General features: G+C 43.9%; 1 long non-coding RNA gene across 2 annotated transcripts in view; it reads left to right on the forward strand.

The window, feature by feature from the left end:
• The window catches only part of LOC108167319, a 44,174-nt gene extending 42,210 nt beyond the window's left edge, over positions 1-1,964 (forward strand). For both annotated transcript variants that reach the window (XR_001778590.2, XR_003947564.1), the window contains one exon: positions 1,481-1,964. This is a non-coding gene — a long non-coding RNA (uncharacterized LOC108167319). The remainder of the gene's footprint in view (positions 1-1,480) is intronic.
• The last annotated feature ends 15,966 nt before the right edge of the window (positions 1,965-17,930 follow it).

The following is a 17,930-nucleotide window of genomic DNA, read 5'->3' on the forward strand; positions in this document are numbered from 1 at the left end:
CCTCAGATGGTGTTTAATACGGTGGGTGGCTGCAACATGGCCTTAGCTCAATGGGTGCTAATGTTTCTTCCTTTTACTAATGGTACTGCTTATGCTACTGATCAATGACACCATTTTTGGTGTCTCTCTTGGGTTACTGGATGGGGCCCAGTATTGCAGCTTAGCTATTAATCTAGTAGGCTAACTCTGGTATGGGTTTCAGGCTTTCTTGTGTCCTGCATATTCATTATAGTCACATCTATTGTGCCAGACTCAAGAAAGAAAACAGTGGGCAGATTGTTAAAGGCTCACATAGACTCTCCAACCACTGACCATCAACAAGGGTGGACCATGTGAGGTGTGGAGAAGAAAAGTTTTGAATATTTCAGGCTGGTTGTTCTAGCTTGTTAGGAGGTAAATAGATAGCTTCCTGATGTCTGTTCGGGTCATACCTGCGTAATTGCCAGTAACTATTTAAATAGAAGGTTTTAAGCAGCAAAGATCCTTCAAAAGAGCTTGGTAGAGGGATAATTGTAACTTGTAATGGCAATAAGCTGGAGATAATTCTGGTTATATTATGAGTGCACATTGGGAGCTTAGGAACATGCTACCCCAGAAGGGCATTTGCAGGTACTTATTCCTCAAGGTGGAGTTCCTGTTGAGAGAAAATACTATCTACAAACTAATAGAGCCCTTTGCAGGTGAGTGAATACTCTCCCAAATGTGGCCTCTGAGTCATTCTCTCATCTGGACAATTTTATCCTGATTGGGAAAAGGGAAGAGCGCTCAACAATTAGTCTGTTTTGAGACATCTGCTCTGTGGCAGGAGTTTAAAGGCCCCGGGGAGAGTGGCCATCCTACACAGCCCCAGGAGAAGAGTCACTTCCTGTCTGTTCATTGAGAAAGTGATTAGTGGGGAGGGAATCCTTCCCAGCACCACAGCAGCTGGCTACCCACCCTTCCCACAGCGGGGCTTCATTTTAGGAGTCACGCTTGGATGTAGGATGGGTCCAATCTCCTCCTGTGTTCTTCTCTCCCTCCCTCTATTCTTATGTCTCAAATATCCTAGAGTTAGTCTGAGACTGTAGAGGAGAGTTATAAATGTCGTGTAGAATTCTGGAGTTTCATCCAGTTTCTCATAATGTAAACACTAAATGTAGTCAGGATACAGTCAGCCAAATGAAAACCAGCAGGGACAATGATAGAAACTACTGAGTTTGGTTCCATTTCTTTATGTCCCACTAACGTCTTATTTTCTGATTTAAGATTCACCCTAGACTTGAATGTTAGCCTTACACTCTGTTGCTCCTTAGTGTCTTCAAATCTGTGACAATGTCCCTGTCTTCCTTCATCTTGTGTGGCCATGGTGAAGCTTTCCAAGACTACTGGAGCGCTACAAACCTGCTTATGTTGGACTTTGGTGGGTTTTGAGGGGTTAGTACAAGCTTATGGCTATTTTCTTGTCTTTTCAAAACACTTTCTTCCTTGCTGTCTCTTTCAGAAACCCTGGTGTGAAGGCAGCAGAATCAGTAACTCTCCACTGGCAACAAAGCTGGAGCTGTGTCCTTGCAGGAGGAGAGCGTTGGCTGGGAAGAAGCTGAACGCCCATCCTCTTTAATGTTAGGAAGCTCTGAGAAGCTCTGAGAAGAAGAGTCTTGGCCCAGAGCGTCATAATGAAGTTGCTTTGGCGAGCTTCCTTTTTAAGACCTTTGGCTGTGGGTGAGCTATGTGACCTGGGAAATGTAAGGCAAGCTGTTGTTGCAGATGTAGCCCAGACACAGGGCACACAAAGCCGCTGAGCTTTTGTCCTTTCAGAAACTGCAACTCTATGATCCAACAAAAGCAGCTTTTAAGTTTAAGTCATCTGACAGTTTATGTGAGGTGACAATAAGTTAATTTAATAGATGTTTATTTTCCTCATTTTAGAGATGTCATTAATTCTAGCTTATGTTCGAATTCAATATAATATTTGTGCAAAACACAAATGAATTGTATATACAGTTTGTGACAGTTAGTTTTAATTGTCAACTTGACATAACCCAGGATCACATGGGAAAGGAATCTCAGTGAGGGATGGTCTACATCAGATTGGCCTGTGGGCACATCTAAGTGGGATTGTCTTGATTGCCTGTGTTTATGTGAAAATCCAGGCCAGCATAAATAGCACTGCTCCCGAGACAAGAGGTCATGCATATGGAGCCAAGCACAGGCAAGCAAGCAAGCAAGCAAGCAAGCAAGCAAGCAAGCAAGCAAGCAAGCATTCATCTCTCTTCTTGACCATGGTTGCAATGTGATAGACTATAACCTGGAAGCATAAGCCAGGGAGATCCTTTTTCCCCTACTTTAATTTTTGTCAGGATATGCTTATCACAGCAACAGAAATTGAACTATATTAGCATTTATTCCTGTTAATCCTGTTGTCTACAAAAAAAAAAAAAAACCCAGTAAGAATAAGTTATCAAATACTGGATAGTGCATTTTCAGGAAATACAGGGTTGTGTTCCTTTTAGTCTCTGATCACTTGTTCGCCAACAGACTAATTCATAACCTTGATGTTTCTGTCTTTATGTTCAGCGGTACTACTTAGTATGTGTTGTTGATTCATTGGCATGGGACTCACGGTCAACAGCATTGTAGCTCATGCCTTGGTGAAGGCTGCCTGACACACATACCCTTCACTGGCACACCACAGCTTCCTTGTACTTAGAAATATGAAATGGTACTTCAGCACCAGCTCAGGGGTCATTTTACATGTCAGAATCCCCACACAAAAGTGCAAAAATAAAAAAAAAAACTGTGGTGTCGTTAGAGTGTGAAAGAACACTTGTTCATGGTGTGGAAACTGGATTGTGAAGTCAGAAGTTTGCTTGGTTCATCAAATTTGAGGATGTATGGATGGGTCATTTCCTGTCTCTATGGACACAGGGAGGATTGATTTGCAGGCTACAAATCCTTTTGACAGATGGGCAAACTCACAAATGTGGAATCCTTGAAACATAAAAAAAAATCCACCATTGGGGCTCGAGAGATGACTCAGTGGTTAAGAACACTGATTGCTCGTCCAGAGGTCCTGAGTTCAATTCCCAGCAACCACATGGTGGCTCACAACCATCTGTAATAGAATCTGGTGCCTTCTTCTGGTGTGTCTGAAGACAGCTACAGTGTGTTCATATACATTAAATAAATACATTTTTAAGAAAAGAATTCACCATCATCATCTCTGAGTTGGTTGAAGGAAGAGTGTTTTTGTTTTATAAATGAGAGGAATCTAGATCCTAGTGTGTGTAGCCAGTCACAGGGCTGCCAGCCAGTTAGTGGGTAGGTCAAGGTGACCTCCGCTGTTCTAGTTGCCAAGGCAGCTCCCACCAGCACACTCCATGACCCGCTGAGGTTAAGGGAGTGAAACCAGCCAAGTATTTTCTCTAAAGTGTGTAAAGTTCTGAGATGGGAACCGCAGCTGCTGGCCCCAGCTTGGCCTCAAACAGGACTTAAATCTGTTCGATGAGCTCTGCCTCCCCGTGAAGCACACACACTAGTTATAAAGCCCTCAGCATCCTGAGAGGCTGCAGACCAGCGTTACCTTTGTTGAGAAGACTTTCTGTTCTCCCAGGCTTTTTCCTGAATAGTTTATTTCTCCTCTGTGCCATTTCAATAAAATTTGAAAACATGCACACAGAATCCATAGAATAAACAAAACACACGGGTTTCCTTTCCTTTTGCTGTTATTTTGTGTGCATGTATGTGTGGGGAGCCGCCCTCACATTCGCCGTTACAAGATGGCGCCCGTGACGATAACTCGGCCAATGGGCTTCGGCCAATGGGCTGCAGCCAATCAGGGAGCGACACGTCCTAGGCGGAGGATAATTCTCCTTAAAAGGGACGGGGTTTTGCCATTCTCTCTCTTGCTCCTGAAGAAGTAAGCAATAAAGCTTTTGCTGCAGAAGATTCCGGTTTGTTGCGTCTTTCTTGCCAGTGGAACAAAAGCACGGGCAATATGTATGCATGAGTGTATTTGTGTGGTTATGTGAATATGTGTATATGGGTGCACATGCTTATGTGTATCTGTGTGGGCCAAAGGTCAACATTAGGAGTCTACCTCTGTTGTCCTCGTATTATGTTTTGAGACAGCGTGTCTCACTGACCCGGAGCTCATCCTTCTGGCTAGGCTGCCTGCCTCCCGGATCATTCTATCTACATCCCCACCATTTCTTGTTGTTTGTTTATTTGGTTTTTTGGAGACAAGATCTCTATGTAGCCCTGGATGTCCTGAAACTCGCTCTATAGAACAGAATGGCTTCAAACTCAGAGGATTTGCCTTGCCTCTGCCTCTGAGTGCTGGGATTAAAGGTGTGCACCACCACTGCCTGGCGAGCCCCCATATTTCTTGTCTTAATTAGGGTTTTACTGCTGTGAAGAGATACCAAGACAACTCTTATAAATGCAACTATTAAACTGGGGCTAGCTTACTGTTTCATTATCATACTGGAGGGAAGCATTTGTGCGAGGGGGCCTCCATCCAGCACATGTATGCTTTTTTTGATTGGTGACTCAGTCTCTGAGAGCTCCCAAGGGGTCAGCTTAGTTGAGTCTGTTGGTCTTCCTATGGAGTTCCCATCCCTTTCAGGGCCTTCAGTCCTTCCCCCAACTCTTCCATAAGAGTCCCCGACCTCAACCCAATGTTTGACTGTGGGTATCTGCATGTGTTTCAGTATGCTGTTGGGTAGAGCCTCTCAGAGGACAGTTACGCTAGGCTCTTGTCTGCAAGCATAACAGAGTACCATTAATAGTGTCAGGGGTTGGTGCTTGACCGTGGGGTAGGTCTCAAACTGACTGGTTATTGGTTAGCCATTCTGTCAGTAACTGCTCTTTGTCCTACATTTCTTTTAGACATAGCAAATTTCGGATTGAAAGTTTTGTGGGTGGGTTGGTGTCCTTACCCCTCCACTGGGGTGCTGCCTGACTGCAGAAGGCCACTTCCTGATGTGTAAATAGGATGTATACGAAAAGCTTTGCCTTATGTTGCTTTATTTGAGGCACATAAATTATTATTATTTTAAATGTAAAATCTCCTCTACCTGAGATGTATCATTCACTTTCACTTTCTCCCAGTAGGAAGTGTCATGTGCCATGGGATTGTCTCTGCTTTAAAGGTGACACAGAGTTGGAAATCCTGGCACGATCCATGGTACAAGTGAGGAGGTTGGGTGGAGAAAAACCTCTAAGAGAAGCAGAGAAGCTTGAGTGTTGACAAGAGTTCAGGAAGGGCTGTCCCCAGCAAGCTGTGAGAACAACCACATATTGCTTCAGAAAGCATTCAGAAGGTCAAATAAGCAAAGAGCTAAAAATCATCCGTTTAATTGAGCAAGCAAGGAGGGAGAACAGTTGGGATTACCGTGGGTTGAGCTGTGTGCGTCACAGACCTGTTTTTTCCTGAGTGAGCCTGTTTCTGTTTAGTGCCTATTGGATTTTTTTTTTTTGAGTGTGCAGAGAGACTGGATGTACAAACATGGATGGTTCTGGAAACAGTGGACACAGCTTGCTTCAGGCCACCTGCTTCAGGGAACAGTAATTCCATAAAGGCAAAGAAATAAATAATTGCAGATACCATCTGTCTGCTTTTGTACACTCATAAAAGGCCAATTTCAATTTTGTTCTCAAAATAGGCCAACGTTTTTCAACTGACCTGTCATTGATGGAACACATGGAAGATCCACTTCCACCCCCTCAAAGCCAGATCTGTCAGCAACCAGTTAGTGAGGCTTGTTTTAGAACCACCTGTATCAGTCAGGGTTCTCTAGAGTCACAGAACTTACACATAGTCTCTATATAGTAAGGGAATTTGTTGATGACTTACAGTCTGTAGTCCAACTCCCCAACAATGGTCAGCAGCAGCTGTGAATAGAAGTCCAAGGATCTAGCAGTTGCTCAGTCCCACAAGGTACGCAGGTGAAGAAGAGAGAGTAAATCTTCCTTCTTCCAATGTCCTTATATAGGTCTCCAGCAGAAGGTGTGGCCCAGATTAAAGGTGTGTGCCACCACGCCTGGATCTGGGGCTTTGTCCCACATGACCTGGAACTCAGAGATCTCCCTGTCTTAATCTTCTAGGATTTATAGCCATTATGCTTCAAGATCTAGGCCAGAAACTTCTATCTCCCAGCCTCTAGATTAGGATCACAGGTGAGCCTTCCAATTCTGGATTGTAGTTCATTCCAGATATAGTCAAGTTGACAACCAGAAATAGCCACTACACCACCCATCCCTTGACCATTGGTTTAGTAGCAATGGCATCCTTTACTGTAAAAGCAACTTTGGGACAAGAGTCCATTTGCAGCTGGCTACTGCTTTCACAGGAAGACAGGGAGCTTGTGTTAACTCTTAAGAGCAATGCTGGTGTGCCTTCTGGGGTCTGAGACACTTTTAGGTGAAAGGCATGGCCTGTCTACAATATATCTCCTGTGGCTAACGGGGGACAATGAAACAGTTTAGATATGAGAGGGCTTGGGTGGTCCTCTCCATTTAGACTTTTTCTGACCTTACCTAAGAAAGCCTTGTGAGATAAAGGAATGGTAATTATGATGGCGTCACCCTTAGGTAGTGACTAGCGACTAGCGTCACAGTACAATTAGAGTCTTCTGGGCTCTGTGCCAAGCACTTGACAGGCTGTGAGTAGAGCAGTATCCACTGAAAGCTTTAGGAGACATGCAAAGGGAGATGCAGAGCAGTGACTTTCCTGAAGCAGTGAAGTTGAAAGCTAACCCTAGGTCTCTTGGCCTTCAGAGTCCCATCTCTTCCCCTGCTACCCCATTGGCTCTGTAAAGCTTGGTGCACAGCACAGTCCCACGCAGATGTTTAGGTGGAGGCTTGCCTGATATCTGTTGTTGGGCAGAATGGCCACACACAAAGAGCTGTCTGGACCCTGCTCAGATGACTAGGAGTGGCAAGCATAAAACAGGCAAAGGTTGCAGGACTCTCTGAAGACTCTGGGAGATTTGAGGACATTATATAACATTGTGAATCATTCTCTGGTCATTCTGTGGTATTTCTTGCACATATCTTTTGCTGTGGTTCATGATTTTTGTTAGTAACTGATTTTCTTTGAAAGACTTTTTTCAAAAGGCCCCTGGCCATTCTTTACCGGCTGTAGATTGATTGCTATGGATTGGGGGTTATCGACGCACAGAGAAGAATGCTCTTCTTATCTGAAACCCTGAGGTACACTGCAAGGTTAATGGAGCCGGAGGAAGAGGGGGCAGTGCAGGGGGAGGAGGAGAGGGCAGTGCAGGGGGAGGAGGAGGGGGCAGTGCAGGGGGAGGAGGAGGGGGCAGTGCAGGGGGAGGAGGAGAGGGCAGTGCAGGGGGAGGAGGAGGGGGCAGTGCAGGGGGAGGAGGAGAGGGCAGTGCAGGGGGAGGAGGAGGGGCAGTGCAGGGGGAGGAGGAGGGGACAGTGCAGGGGGAGGGAGAATATTCTTACTAGTGGAGAGATGAACCAGGCTTATTAGGGTGGTTTTGTGCTTTTTCTCTCTTTGAAGCCAGTATTTATTCAGACCCCCAAACACATGGCTGGGTCCATCCGGGAAATGGATCTAAAGATTTCTTACCTTCATGGTCAGATTTAGTCTCAGCTGAAGTGGAAGAATTCATATAGGGATCAGATTGCGCTTTACAGGACAGTGCGGGCAGAATGGCGCCCCTACAGGTGGCCTGAGGATACAGCAGTTATAGGTAGCTCAAAGTCACAAATGTGTATTTCAATAGCAGTGCTGGTGCCTACATTCAAGCTCGTGTATTATAATTAAGCTACATTAGCCAACTTATATTTATTAGGCTATCAGGCTTCAAACACTTTGGGAGTGCAATCTAATAACCAAAACAAAAATTTAACTCAAAGTCACTGGCCCATATTTTAATCCAGGTTTCAATAGTTACTGTAGACTCAGGACATTAAAAAAATCTTTTGTGTATCATATATATATATATATATATATATATATATATATATATATATATATATATGTTTTGTGTGTGTGTGTGTGTGTGTGTGTGTGTGTGTGTGTGTGTGATCATGTGTGTGAGTGTAGGTGCACATATGTTACGAGCATTTACAGAGGTCAGAGGACAACCTTGGATGTGAGGCAGGGTCTCCTGTTCACTGCTGTGCATCCAGGTTAGCTACCGCAGGAGCTTCAGGGAGTCTGCTGTCTCTGCCTCCCACATCACCATTTGAGAACTAGGGCTCTCGACATCTGATCCTGCATCTGGATTATGTGGGTCATGGGCACTTGACCTTAGGTTCTCGCACTTGCTTAGCAAATGTTTAACTCAGTGAATCAGACTCTCACTTAGGATCTTAGTTAAAACAATTATTTTTATGAGCATGGGTGTTTTTGCCTTCATGTACTACCTGTGTATCTTGTGTATGCAGTGCCCACTGAGGCCAGAAAAGGGTATCCCCTGGAACTGGAGTTACAGAGGGTTATGAGCCATCACATTGGTGCTAGATACTGAACCTGGGTCCTCTGAAAGAGCAGTCACTGGTGCTCTTAACCATTTCTCCTTCTCCATCCCCTGTTTAGGGTTTTAAAGTTTCAGTCTCTTCATTTGAAAATGGGAGTTAATTATAATACTTTCCATATCGGGATGTGAGAACTCCATAATTCTTAAGAATTAATAATATTAATGCATATAAGGTAGGCAGTGTTACTATTATTTTCATTGTGGCTACAAAATAACATGTGCTGGAGGAGTGGGGAGGGGTGGCAGGTATGAGTGTGGTATGGTAAGGTGGGAGTGGGGGTGGTGGTGGGAGAGTATGAGGGCTCCTTACTAAGAGACCAGCAAAGGCTGTTAAGGATGTTAGTTGATAGATTTTGTGTGTAAGATTTCTGTAAAATCAACAACAAATCCACAGTGAAATCCACTTCACACTCACTAAGACAGACTAAAAGGAGAAGGAGAGAATGATGACAGGGGCAGGGAGTCAGAGCCTGCAGACCGTGCTGGCGGGGATATAAATCAGCTTAATTACGATGGGAAAGTCTGACGACATCTTGCAAAGTTGGACTTAGAATTACCATCTGACCTAGCAGATCCACTCACAAGGATTATCGTGTGAGACTCTGCTTGGCCAGACACGACATAAACATCTATTTACCCCAGATCCAAACTGATACTGACCAAAATAATGGTTACACTGAAGTACAGCTTGGTAAACCCATGAGTTTACTGGGTTTGCTTACAGGACTATATCTGAGCGACTACTTACAGGAACAGGGGTGACTCACAGGCCATTGCATCATGAACAAGCCCACCTCACCATGACTACTCACACAGCTGCAACCTTGAAGCTCTCTGTATGAGTTTCAGACAGCTTCGCTGGTCAGAAAACCTCCTCCAGTCACTGTGCTAGCCAGAGCCTCCTCAGCCAGCAGGATGTTCCTGTAACTTTAATCTCCAGAGTGGACTTTGACTCCTGTAGGTTTTAGCTGTCTGGAACAAGACAAGCTTGTTAACTTCTGAGTCTCACAAGTCTTCTAGAATGGATTCTTTCAACTTAGAGGCAATGACTACACCACCTGAACTCCAAGGAACACAAGCACATCAATATTCACAGAAGCGCATTTCACAATAACCAAAGAGTAAAAACGTGAATGTCTATCAGTGGATGCAGTACCACTGTAATGTCATATACTGTAATGTAATCTACTGTACTATACTGTACTGTGATGATGTAACCTATGACAGGTACATGCAATGTAATTTTTTTCAGTCACACAATAGAACTCAGTACTGAAGGGTCCTTCAGGACTGTTGAAGTTTTAACTCATTGGTGCGAATGAAAGAAGCCAGACACAAAACATCATACATTGTATAACTCCATTTATGTGTAATACACAAAGCAGGTCAGCTCACAGAGACAGAAAACAGACAGAAAGCAGACTGGCGGCTGCTAGCTGCTGGGAGGGGGTGTGTGGCGCAATAGCTATGGTTCATGGTTTTATTTTGTGCTGACAAAGGAAGGAGATGAAGAACTTGCACATGAAAGATGCCCAGAGTTTTTAATCTATTTCTTTACTGTGAGACAGGATCTTTCCTGGCTATCCTGGAACTAATTCTGTAGACCAGGCTAGCCTTAAACTCAGAGATCCACCTGCCTCTGCCTCCTTTATGTTGGGATTAAAGTAGTGGACCAGTATACCCTACTTGGATGTACAGTATTTCAGAGGTACAGATCATTGAAGACCACCTGAACCACTATGCAATTCCATCAATAGAGGTTTCCTCATGTCCCATGCAAACAATTGACTTGATTTTTATTATCAAAGAACATCATTGCTTGTTTTAGAAATGGCACCTATAATTACAATCAACACACACTTCTTTCAGCAGGATGCTTTTGAAATTCGTTTTGTGTTTCAGTATTTTATTACTCGTGTTGCTAAGCAACATCCCATTATTTTACTACACCATAATCTGTTTGGTCACTTGTTGATGGATATTTGGATTATTTACAAATTTTGCAATAATAAACAAACGCATTCCTAGTATTTTGTGTAATACCTTTTGTAGAAATATACTCTATTCTTTTGCTTGGTTGAAAATTTATGAATAGCAGCACTGAGTCAACAGTGATGTAAACGGTGACTTTGTATGAGAGTATCTGGAAGTTGACTGCTAAGGTGTAAGTTATACATTTTCCTCAGCAGCGTGATGGACTCTCACACAGCCCTCGTGTCCCCTCATATCCTGCATGTCATTATTACCATTTGGAATTTTAAAAACTGTGTCTTGAATCCATAATATTTACTTTTTAATAGTAGGTTAAGTGTTCAATTTTTTTTTTGTTAAATCTACTTTTTGTGTGTTGTACTTAGCACTATCAAGGAAAAACAGAATAAACACAAAAATATTTATTTAGATTGTTCTCTGAAGAATGAAACTTAACCCTCCCCTCAATTGAACTAACCTCTGTGTTGTCAAACACACAGCTTTTGACTTTGTCCAGTTTGTTTTAAAAAGATAATTTGAAATCCAGGAACTGGGCCTTTCCTCAGACACAACACTAATTTGAAGAATTCATTGTGGTTTAAGCACAGTGCTAAAAATTTTTGTTGTCTGGATAAATGAATTAATGAGTGGGAAAGTTTCCAGTGTAAGAATCTAGAAAGAGGAGAAAACATTGTGGGTGAGCTGCTAATAGTTTGTTTCATTCAATTGGAATAATTAGAGTTCTGCACTGTCCGCTTCAGTTCTGCCTACATTGTGTTCAGAAAACGACTCACAACTTTCCACAGTGGATCGAATGGAATCACTCACTGACAGCTGAGCCCAGGAGAGCCAGCACCTCGGACCACAGCCTTTGGACAATACAGTCCCGAGTGTGCTTTTTTTTTTTTTCTGCATTTGAATTCTGTGTTTCCAATGAAAGCCATCTTGAAACAATGAAAAAACATATTTGGAAAAAATTGTATTTTTTTATAATTATTTTTTATATGCCCTGAAATCATAAGGTCCACAAATAGCTAAGTGCACAGGTTGTCCTAGGAGGTGGAGTCCTGAAGTACGGCAGCCCAACAGGAACAAGCTTTGTTCATTTGAAGAAAGGAGAAGAAAGTTGGAGTGACCTCATGGAGGGACTAAACAGCCTGAGGAGCGTAGGTCAGAGGGTGTGACTGAGTCACACTGGGACATTGTAATGATGCTTGCTTTTATTTAGGACACACACTAAGCTTGGAGTTCGTTAATGTAATGTCAACATATGTAGCTATGAAGTTAAAAAGTCTGCATGATTGGAGTTTTATCCATTTGATTAAAGTTAGTTTGATTTTTCTGTCACTGAGTTGATCCAAGCATTATTTAGGCTTCAGGTAGACAATATCTGGGTACAGTAACAGAAACAAGGATAGAATTAATTTGAGCCTTATCCTATCACCACAAACAAATGATGGGGCTGAGACGTGGCTGCTCTCCAACTCCCCTGAACTCTGAGTGCTCCCTTTCACAAAGTCTACACGGGCCAAACCTAACATGAGGCTTAGCATATCTTGCTCAAGAATGTTGGGGAATCTGTAGCTTCATTGTGTGTGATTCATATTCTTGTGATGAAGTTGCCATCACACCTTTGAGGCAGTGAAAAATGGACCACAGCCCAAGCGTTTCCTGTGCGGGCATGCTCAGAGCTTGGGTCCTCACAGGCTTATGTGGAAGAGGAGCCGAGTGAGGCCCTGTCTGCTGTGAGCCCAGTAGTCAGACAGTATCATACACCTGTGCAGGATGAAGATGCACAACACGTTCCTAATTTCACATAGAATCTATAAGACTAAATGCTTAGGGACATCCTGTGACTTAAATGTGATGTAAAGTCCCCCTGTTTCCCTCAAAGTTTAATCACCCCTCCCCTTTCTTTAAAGAAGACTAATCCAGGAGTCTCTGGAGTTTACTGAAAGGATGTATTTCTTACTTTGAAGCACCAAAACAGTATTTTGTTATTTTTTTGAAGCAGCTGTCATGTAGCTCAGGCTGGCCTCGAAGTTACTGTATAGCTGAGGTTAGCTTTATAGGTATGTGTGTGAGAGAATGGACATTCACTGTCGTGATGTGGAGGTCAGAGGTCAATCTTGGCTGTCAATCAATGCTTTCCACTTTGGAACAGCTCATTTTGTGAGCTGCTGTCTATGCTGTGCTAGCTGGCTTTCAGGTCTAAATGACTTATCCTATCTCTGTACCTCATTGTTGTTGGAGTGCTGGGATTGCAGAGATACTCTACAGCACATGGCTATATGTGGGTCCCTGGGATTCAAACTCCAGACCTCACACTCCTGCAGCAAGTACATTAGACACCAAGCCAGCATCCCAGTCCCCCCAACCTTGAGGTTTTTATTCTCCTGCCTCTGCCTCCCCAGTGCTGGGATCATAGGTGTTTGTGACATTCCTGGTTTATGTGATGTGGGGGATCAAGCCCTAGGCTTCATGCCTTTTAGGTAAGTGGTCAGCCTACATCTTTAGCACCAAACACTTTTCTAATGCTATTTGGCTTGTCTATGTAATTCTTTACCTCATCAGGAAATATTTCTTTTAAGGAACAATGATTTGTCTCAAGCAGTTTTTCTCCATTCAGTCTGAATTTTGAATTTTAAGGATTCTATGTGGTTTCTTGGGCAACTCTGGTAGAAAGGGCATAGTTGAAAACAAAACAAACAAAAACAAAGCAAGACAAAACACAACTGCTCCTCCTCCAATACTGCTGCTTCTGTGAGCTTGGCTTTATGAGGTGTAATGGCGAACTGTGATGGGCGTGCCTCGTGGGAAACATCTGGTGGCCTCCTTGTGGGAAGATAGCGTGGGATAGTGGCAAAGGTGTGGGTCTTGTTACCTCTGTGGCCTCAGGAAAGTTACTCACACTAGCTAAGGAACCTCCATTGGGAATTTAGTCAGACCTTTCTAACAGCTATACTCTATTGATTCTATCTCATTGGAGAACATACATGCCCATATCCCTCCTAAGACATATGAGGAGGTTTATATGGAAATCAGGTTGTTTCACAGTCAGTATGCCGGGGAACTGGGAGAACTTTGGCGCTAATCCAGTCCGAATTGACTGTAGGAGGATCAAGGAACTGATGATGTCCAAAGACCTTGGCAATGGAGAAGCAGGAACATATGAGACCTAAAAGCTAAACACGTGAGCACCAGGGGCTCCAGTGTCCACAGTCAGGAGTGGGTGAAGGCCACAGGCACAAGGATGCTCCCTTTCCTTTGAGCTGGTAGGGAGGGCCCTACTAGGAGGAATGAAACTTGCCCACACCAGTGACTGGATCGTCTTCGCTGGCCCTAATGGTAAGCACCATGCTAGTTAGTTTTAACTGTCACCTTGGCACCATCCGGAAATACAGGAATAGTATCTTAATGGGGATTTATCTAAAATTGGTTGGCCTGTGGCCATTGCCTGTAGGGGCTCATCCTCAGCAGTTCCTGACACAGTGAGACCCATCCTGAATGTGAACACCATCATTTTGTAGGCTAGGCCTGCGACTGAGCAGAGGTAACAAGGCCAGAAGCAAGCAGCTGTGGAGTCCATGTAGGAGAATGTAGGAGTCCATGGACAGAGTTGGCTCTTTAGTTACAGTTGCTATGATAGACTATCACCTGGGATTCTAAGCCTGATACACTCCTTTCCTAAGTTACTTTTGGTACAGGTATATGATCAAAGCAGGCAACATGAACCAGGACAAACACTGATCTCTATGGAAACTGCCCCACAAATGAATATAGAAGAGATGCTCACCAGCCATCTGGACATAGACACAGTCATCATGATTGGTTAGGTTCTCAGTACTCACTGCCTGCCTTCATCTTCCGAGTGATGGAGGTTGTTTTCAGTATCTAGTACTGAACCAGGGGCCTTACATGCACTAGGAGAAGAGGCTACCATGAAACCATGTCTCCAGCTCTGAATAGTTTATTCTTGGGAATTCAAGACCCACTACCATTCAGAGAGGAGAAAACAATGTTTTAACCATTATGGCAAACTGTACAAGATACAGAGAAACACACTCAAAGTTAACTAAATCCTGTTAATTCATCATGAAAGTCACAGACCAGGAAGTGGTAACACTAACGTAGGATGTACTGTAAATTAAAAATTATTTAAGATAAATGAGGAAACAGTAAGGGAAGGAGGTAAGGAAAAAGCCAGGGAAAGGGACTATCAGACTTGAGGTTAAATAAGACAGCAGAAGTGGCTAGGATTAGTGTAGCTTACAACTGATCAGATCTTTTTGTAAGTAACTAGAAGAATTCGAGGTTTTAAACAAAGAAATGGCGAACACTTGAATGGCTGGAAGTGCTCATTACTGGCATTTAGTTCTTGCACTGTGCTCATGGACTGAGTTACTGCACAGTACCCCACGGGGCGTGTGCCACACATACAACTGTGAGCCAATGGAAACTAAAAGATGCTAACATTTAGAAATACTTAAAAAGCCAAGAGTTTAGACCTTGAGAAAGATGACTCAGTTTTGAACACTATTCCATATATGGATAGCATTGACAGATCAGGCAAATATAAATGATATAGGCCAGGAAGGCAAAACAAAAACAAAAACAAACAAACCAAAACCAAAAGCAAAAGGAAAACACCAAACAAACCAAACCAACCAAACAAAAACAAAACAAAACAAAACAAAAACCCCAAAACAAAACCAACCAACCAAACAAGACTCCTCAAATATAGCCATCTTTGGTGACATATTGGATCTTTAAAATTATCTTATTTTTGCTAACTCCAAAAATAGATAATCTGCATCTTTATTGTGTCAATTTTCTGGCTTGTTACAGTAAAGAGTTTTGCTCTACGGACCCCAACACAGTGTGACCAATTCCCAACAGATGGGAGTGTCCCACTGTGACAGAAAGCTTCATCCTGCTTTCCCTTGTGAAAGGGGACTACAGGAGCAGTGTAGAATGCGATCTAGGAACCTGGGTCTCCAAACATGGAAATTCTTACTTGTCTTGGTAAATATCTTTTAAAAAAATTCTTCTACTGGCTTTTCACATGGGCTTAACTATCTATTCCCTGTCACAGTTCATACCATCTGGATCCTGTTTCCTTGGCTACAGTTGCAATGCCAAGTTACCATTTCAAGTAAGAGTTTTACACTGTGACACAAGTTACTATGCAATGATTCAATTTCCATTAAAAATTCAGAAAGTATGGTTTGCATAGATATAAATTAGAGATTACCATGTAACAATTTGTTAATTTTATTATAGCATTTGGCTTTGTTGTTGTTACCATGGGGATGCTGTTACAAAATAGACTTCTAGTTTGGAGATCCCCAAACCCCCCTGTGCCACTAAGAAGAGCAAGTAAGGAATGAGAGATGGAAGAGAAAGAGAAACAGAAGGATATGGACATAATGAAGAGAGGCAGAACTAGAGACTTGAGGACAGCATTGTGGGAGAGCTGGCCCTGGGGGCATGAGAGCAGGAGAGCTGACCCCTCCCCTAGTCATATGCAGTACTGTGGAGAGTAGGCTCCATCCATTGTGGGAGTTGCTAGTGCAACCCTGAGGGTGTGAGCTGGCCCTACCACTTATCTCCCATGCCTGCATTGACTTGGATAAGGGAGAGATACTCTCCTCCTCCCTCACCCCGGCCACCTGCAGCAGGTGGGATACCTGGCCCTGAGGTCATGAGAGCAGGAGAACTGTCCCTGCTCCTCACCTGCTGCAGCACCCAGGAGAGCTTGCCTGGGCAGCACAGTAAGCTGACCCGAGTGGTGGGGGCATGGGCAAACCAGCCCTGAGTGAACGAGCATGAGAGAACTGGCCCCATCACTTCTCTGTAGCGCGGTGACATAGGCAATGGAGAGATGTTCCTCTGCCTCACCCCTTGCCACCTATGTCAGGCTGGAGAGTTGGCCCCAAGATTACCAGAGCAGGATGGAAAGTGGGCTCTGCACCTTGTCTGGTCAGCATAGAAGAGCTGGCTCTGGATGTGGAAGCTGCAGGTGAGCTGGCCTTGAGGGCATGAGCATGGGAGAGCTGGCCCTGCCTGTTGTGTGCCATGTGGTAGTATCAGGAAGGGGGATCCCCTCCCCTCCCTTTTCCCCTCGCAACCTGTGGTGATCAGAAAATCTGGCCTGAATAGGGTCATGAGAGAAGGAATGATGGCCCTGTCCCTCACTTGCTGCAGTACTTGAGTGGCCCTGTACCTCACCTGGACAGTTGAGTAGGGCTGACCCTGAGAATGGGTGCACGATGACCCAGCCCTGAGGGTATGAACATGGGAACCTCATAACTTGTCTGCAAATGGGCAAGGGACAGCTGTCCTCCCCATTCTCACCCCTTGTTACCTACGGCAGGTGAGAGAGCTGGCTCCAGTGTCATGAGAGTGGGAGAACTGGCCATGTCTCTTACTGCCTGCAACACTTGGTCAGAGTGGGCTCTGTAACTCAAAGGGCAGAGTTGTCACTGATTATGGGGGTTGCTGGTGAGTCTTATCAGCAGACTCACCAGCTCAGATACCTCTCAGGCCCAGATCCAGGGCTTTGAATTGGCCCACCCCAACATCTACCCCATCAAGGAACTGTTGAAGTGCATGAAGAGGCTGGTCCTACAGATCCAAAACTACAGGATCTTCATGACACGGGGCAACAACAGGATATCTGAGAGGAGTCCCAGTGAAGTTTCAGTGTTGATAGTGTAGCAGAAGCCAGAGGCCTTGTATCAGACCAGGGAGTCATTGCAGTGACCGTTTGCAAACAAAGAAGTGTAGACAAAGGAGAATACTATGGCATGCCCTATGACACATTACAGCTTCCACAGTGAGACTGTTTTCTCTGTTGTGAGGGGTTTGCAAGGGTGCAGGGCAGGTACAAGGGGAGGGGGAGATGAGTGAGATTGGGATACATGTTGTGAAATTCACAAAGAACCAATAAAAACTTCTTTAAAAGCCAGAGATAAGAAGGGACTTGGATTTCAATATCCCCTCCACCAATTGAACTCCTTCAACCCGGCCCCATCTCTTAAAGCTCATCACTGTCCAATAGCACCATGAACCATTCTTCAGCACATGGCCTTAGAGCACCCAAGGTCTGATCCACAGCACAGTGATACATGAATTCTTCCAGACGAAGAAAAATGGTGACATTATAGCTATTCTACCTCAAAAAGATTACTTTGAATCATAAAAAAATCAAATGTTTCTTAGTGTGCCTGGAATAATAGTGGCACATTAAGAATTATGTAAAAAGTATACATTGGGATCTTACATAAAATCTTTTAAGTACTCATGTGACCAGAGAGTGTACCAAGAAGGCAAAAGTATTCATATGCTTGATTGGCCTCCAAATACACACGATCCAGCTGTTGGTAAGACTTTGTCATCAGGAGAATTATTCCAAAAGCTAGAGTATGATCATGGCCATTCACTATGTTTTGTAGAAATGAGAGC

This window comes from Mus musculus, chromosome 8, assembly GCF_000001635.26.
Source record: "Mus musculus strain C57BL/6J chromosome 8, GRCm38.p6 C57BL/6J".
Classification (NCBI taxonomy): domain Eukaryota; kingdom Metazoa; phylum Chordata; class Mammalia; order Rodentia; family Muridae; genus Mus; species Mus musculus.